Source organism: Nyctereutes procyonoides, unplaced genomic scaffold (assembly GCF_905146905.1).
Source record: "Nyctereutes procyonoides isolate TBG_1078 unplaced genomic scaffold, NYPRO_anot_genome, whole genome shotgun sequence".
NCBI classification, from domain to species: domain Eukaryota; kingdom Metazoa; phylum Chordata; class Mammalia; order Carnivora; family Canidae; genus Nyctereutes; species Nyctereutes procyonoides.
The window spans coordinates 19,389,429-19,395,551 of record NW_026575035.1 but is presented as its reverse complement, the minus strand read 5'-3'; positions in this window follow the sequence as shown (position 1 = coordinate 19,395,551).

Sequence of the window (6,123 nt, the reverse complement as noted above, 5' to 3'; positions counted from 1 at the left end):
ATATTGGATTGCTCATTGAGGATCATTAATAAACATTTACTCAAGAACATTTGGAAAACAATGAGAAATACAAAAATTATAATAAAATCCATCTCCAACTGCACAAGCTGAGAGAACCACTAATGTTTTTATAAATTGTTTTTTACAGTCCACTTTGTCTTCTATAGGCACACATATATATTTTATTTATCAGTCAGAATCAAACCAATTTTTCTGGTTTTTAAACCTCTTTTTACTTAATATACTGTGAATATTTTCATGTTATTAAATATTCTTCAGGAATGTGATATTTTTATTAGCTCATTGTATTGTATTGAGTGAACATATGATACTGTAGCAATTCTGTATTGTTGGGCATTTAGGACTACAATTATATATAATTCTTGTGCAAATCAAGGGGTGGATATTTGTGTATCCTTTGAATTGCACATAATCATGTAACAGATGAACTTACTTTTGATAAAATGTCATCAGGCAAGGTGGCCTTGGAATAGAGCAACCAAGAACCAGAGGTTGTAAAATACGCATTATACCTTTGACAGTATCAGTTTCTTTAGTGTGCCACTCCATCTTAGGCTGGATTTCATCATGAGCTCTCTCTCTCTCCAGTGATACCCCAAAACGTGCTCTCTACAAAACTTGCATTCTTTAATCAGTCTTTCCATCAGGAGGCCTAATGCTGACAATATTTTTCTGTGCTAATGACAACAGATTCAAGAACTAAGGTGACCCATCCAGATAATGATCTTCTAAGGACTGGTGAATGCAGAAACCACATTTCAAGTGGAATTAAGTGCTGAAGTATAAATCTTGATGAGAGTCTTCATTACCAATGCAGCCTCTGTTCTTGACATCTCCTGAATTTCTTCTTACGCTTTTTCAAATCTGTTATCTTTACATTTTTGCCTTCCTGTAAGTGGTTTGTAAAATAAAGAGAACATTTACTCCCCATTTGACTATTTTATAATAGCTTCTAAATAGGAAAGTTGGGAGAAAATGTTCACATATAATGTGAAGCTATTGAATTTTTTCATAAAAGGCGAGAAAAAGCAAAAAAAAAAAATCTCATTTCACCTAATGCATTTCACAGATTGCCATAAACTAAGACTCTTTGTCATTGGAAAGAAAATGCTGCTTTTCCTCAATAGGAAACAAACATATTTGCATCATAACAGGATGAGGAAGCTGTAAATAGAAGGGTAAATTTTGGTTGTTGCTATGCAGACTGAGCTGTCATAACCCTCAGAGACATTTGGAGAATATTTTCAGGCAAAAGGTAGAATCAAATCATTTATTCATTAGAATCTATGATTTACTTCCCATATGTGAATAAGCACTTAAAAACATCCCACAGTCTCCATCTCTTCTATCCCACTTCCAACAAACAGCCAGGGTAACTTCATCATCTATCTTGGTGACCCTTTTGACACTTTGATTTCACACTTTGTTTTCAGAAACTTCTATATGTACCTGGTTTTAGTCAGCACTTAACCATGCCATTGATCTCTTCACCTCTTTGACTTGCTCCAACTCGCATTCTCCTAGAGAAGCCACTTTTTAAAATCCACTCTGTTGGCCAATTTTAGTTTAGCTTCTCTGTGGTTTCCATGTCCATTGTCACTTTCCTGGTTATGATAGCCTACCTTCCCAGCCTGCACTTGTTGAGTGCTTTATCTCTTTGACTTCCTGCCAGTCTTGCCTCCTGTTAGATTCATTAATTTCCATTAATCCCTAGATTCTCATTTCTGTTGCTACATTTATAACCCCTGAACTGTCAAGAACTGACAGAGTTATGTTATTGAACAATTCTGTTACACACCCATACTATTTAGCCTCACTGGGGTTCTCGCTATGAGTAAGAATCAAAAAATTGTATTCATAATTTCTTGGGGCCACCTGTCCTCAGTGTCTGCAGCAAATGCTGCAATTATTTGGTGTTCTTTTCAAGTTAGGATCATGAATCTCAATTCCTTGGTTCTGGATGAAGACCTTCTAAACTACTCAGGATGCAGGGCTAATTCAACGTGGGTGCAGCCACTCCACCATCTTCACAGTATCACTCCCACCTGCTTCTTGGTGTCCTATGTTCGAGAAAAAGTTGTTTTATTGTGGTTCTTGAACTTTTGTAAATTGAAGAACCATCTGAGAAACTTAGAAATGCAGGTTGCCTGTGTTTGCTTTGAGGATAATGATGGTAATGATCCAGAAGATCTGCAGTGCTGTTCAAAATGTCTGAGCACTCCAAGGGATTCTAGTGCAGGAGAAACACAGACACTCTAAGGAGCACTATCAGAGTGAAGGCTTGCTTTCTGTTGGCCTGTGAATCGCCAGAGGCCAGAACTGCTGGTAAAAGACAGGTCACTCTGTGAAGCTTGCATTTCAGATAAATGACAAGTGACTTTTTATCCTAAGTATACCCCCGATCTTGCAAGAGATTTAAAAAATAATCTGTTGTTGATCTGTAACTCAAATTTAATGGGGCTTCCTATAATTTTATTTGCTAAGTCTGGAACCCTATTCCCTGCCCTACTTAAGGGCATCTTCCTTCCTTCATCGCTTATGGTTTTTACTAAACAGCAAAGCACTGGATGCCTACAGATATGCTTGACACTCAACTCCCCTCTATGCTGGGGACCACACTTACCTCTGATTTTTGTTTCCTACCAGCCTTTCTCTTTATATTTCTCTAGTCATTATCTAACTATGATGATTCATCATTGCATTTATTTCTGGTGGCCTTTCATTGCAGATCAACCTACTTTCTGTTACCCCAGATTTCTTTTTTTTAAGATTATTTATTTATTTATTCATGAGAGATACAGCAAGAGAGGCAGAGACATAAGCAGAGGGAAAAGCAAGGTCCCTGTGGGGAGCCTGATGTAGGACTTAATCCCAGGACTCTAGGATCATGACCTGAGCCAAAGGCAGACAGACACTCAACCACTGAGTCACCCAGGAGCCTCTTACCCCAGATTTCTACTTAATAAAATTCCACTTCTCTTTTAATGCTTGATTCAGTTGTGCTTTCACAGGACCCTGTGGCTACCTCAATGGTTGGAACTGCTTCTCTTTCATAATAATGTCTTGATAGGTGTGATTTCCCCACTAGTCTGCAGGTTGGGGGCTGGGACTATACCTCAGTGGTTAATAAGGAAGTGTACAGTAGGTACTCAGTGCTCCTGAGATCTTCTACAAACGTAATCTCACCTTCTGCACTAAGTAAGCCTTGTCTGTTCTACTCATCTGGCCATTGCTGCCTTCCTGGCCTTGGGATAGAAGTCTTTGTGTGTTTATTTTACTCACCATTTCTTAATCTTTACCCTGTCATGAAAAAGCTCAAGGCTCACTGAGTCTGGCACAAAGGTCATTTACAACAGAACTCCCCAAACAGTTGCCATGCTATACAGTGTGCCACAAAAGGGTATATGTATACTAAGAAATGGATTTCCATCAGCTTGGGCCAGTTATTCCCAGGCACCAGTAACCCAATTTCCCCAGTGTGTGCTGTGATGTGGTAAAGATTTGGAATCACTACTGTAGGTAACAGTTGAATAAATGAATAGATTATTGCTGTTTACTAATATTTAACCTTGGGTGAGTTGCTTAACTTCTTAATGTGTTTCTTTGTGTCAAGGTTGAGTTGATGTTATTGATGAAAACACTTGGCTCTATTTCATTACTCCAGTGGTGATGATTGTGCAAGGACCTGTGGATTATGGCTGATACAGAAGCTAGATATTCTGTCCGTAAAGAGATATCAGTATAGTTGGGGAGACAACTACGAAGGCAATCTGTGATAAGTGCCAAATGTATGTTCCAAAAACAAGGAGCAAGAAGGGTCAGGAGTCAAGTATAAGGGAGGGCTGTTCCAGAATGTAAATAAGGGGTCTTCAAAGATGGCTAGGAGACCTTTGGGTAACAAGGAACTTGCTGACATTCATTATCTGAAGGAATTATTTCATTACAAGAAGGAAACTAAGATACAAGCCATTTTGTATTTTCCAGGCTAGAATCATCATTAAGTAACAAATTTCAAATTTAATTTACTTGAAGATTTTGACACATAATTTGAAAATATTTTAAATGAGACATCCCAAGTCTCCCCACTCCCTTTTTGTTACACGACTGAAAAATAAGAAAGGTATCTATGTATTGAATTTCCTTTGTCTTTGCTTATGTTGGGTGGGTCTATGCTGTTTGTGTAGCCTGTGTTTACTGTGGTCTTCCTTTTTTCTCTTTCTACTTGCTCCTTTTCCCCTCGCCGTTTATGATGAAAACATCTTTAAATAAAAGAAGGAGATGACTAGACATCAGGATTCTCGGTGCGGGGGCAGGTGGCTCCTCTGTGATCTCAGTCAGTGGCAGTTTTTGATCAGCCATAACAAAGAAAATGATGAAAAGAGAAAAGTGAGAAGGATGAGAGCAGTCTGCAAAACCGTCTCCAACTCCTGACTGACTCCATGACCTCCAGCCCATGGGTTCTTTTCTCTGGGTACTTAGGATTTAAAACTACAAAAAATACGCTAAAGAACTGGAAAGTAGTACCTGCCTTTTAAAAATTTCCAAAATTGGTCTCATCAGCAGAAGCTTTAATGCAATGCTGGGAATACATTTCCTTTTAAGAAACATGTGCTCTACTGGCTGCTTTGACTTGTGGTTTATCTTAAAATGAGTCAACCTCACTGATATCTTAAAAAACACTTCAGTGTTACAGAATTAGCTCTCAACCCCAACCTGAGTACACAACATTAGCTTCCTGTAAATTACTATATAAGCTCAAAACCATTTAGGACATGAAGCACTTGATTCTTTCCAGGCACAATCAATGGAATGCCATCTTTCCTCCTTGGGGGAGGTACAATCGAGATCTTATTCTCCCTACATGATGCATTAGTACATTTTATTGTACTAATACAGGTATTACACTAATGAAAATTATACTTTAATGCTAAGGACTTTTTTGTACTTATTAGGAAGACCAATATCATTATTAGGCAATTGACTTAGATGGAAAATTTTTACACTAGTCTGTAACAGATTAAGGAGTGCTGAGGTTCTGGGAAAGTGGATCAGAGGTTTCCATAAAATTGCTTAGAAGAAAAAAGTTGCCTTAATATCTCTCTGAAACGTCCCTTGGTGATCTCCTAATTATATTCAGCAGTGTCATGAAGTCAGACTCTACTGTGTTTCTTTCAGTCCTTTAGCACCATTGCCCAAGAGTACCAGCCCCTAAATGGGGCAGGATTTTGTTGAGTGACTATGAACTGCACTCTGGGATCTAATGTGCTTCTTTGGAGTTCCTTTTTATATCTCCACCAGAATTTATTCATCATTTCTCTGAGTCCTATTTGTCTTACACTCTGCTAATTAATAATGAGTTAATTAAACAGATAAACCCATTGAGATAATGTGAATCAAATGATAGACCTTATGAAATGACATTAATGATAGGGATTTTAGACAATGTGCAAGTCTATGGGGAAAATATTTTCATTAATAACAGTTTATGTGAATTGATTAGATCATTCTTTTGGCATTTCACAAATGACACAGTGTAGACAGCATCTTCCATGGAAGCTAAGATTTGAAGAAGTTGTGAACATGACTCAGAGCAATTATAGAAGGAGTAGCATGATCAGAAATAGGCTATGTTGATTAATGTAAAACAATGAATGTAAATTCACAGATTCTTAAATATTAATGACAATGAATTGTTGTAAGCCCAACTATTTTGGCTTACCCAATTAGACAGGGTATGGATTTTTGAGGTCAAATGGAAAAAGAAGAAATGTAGATATCTTTGTTGGTTTCCCTATTATTGGTCAAACAATAGGAAAGTTTACAGCTTTCAATAGTCTTTGCTGGATGGGAGCAAAAAATGAAAAAAAATTGCAGAAAAAATAAAATTGGAGTAATTCCATAATTTACTTAAGAATGAGACATTTCTAGTCTACCTCTTCCAATTATTCTTATAAGAACTATAAATTAACTACAGGGTATATTGTTTTTGATTCTTGTCCTTTCTCAGTTCAATTTTGGTGATGTTTCATATGAATACTGCAATTAATTATCAAGATTTTCCTTTTGGAGGAAAGTATAACTCTACCTAACAAGTGGATTGTC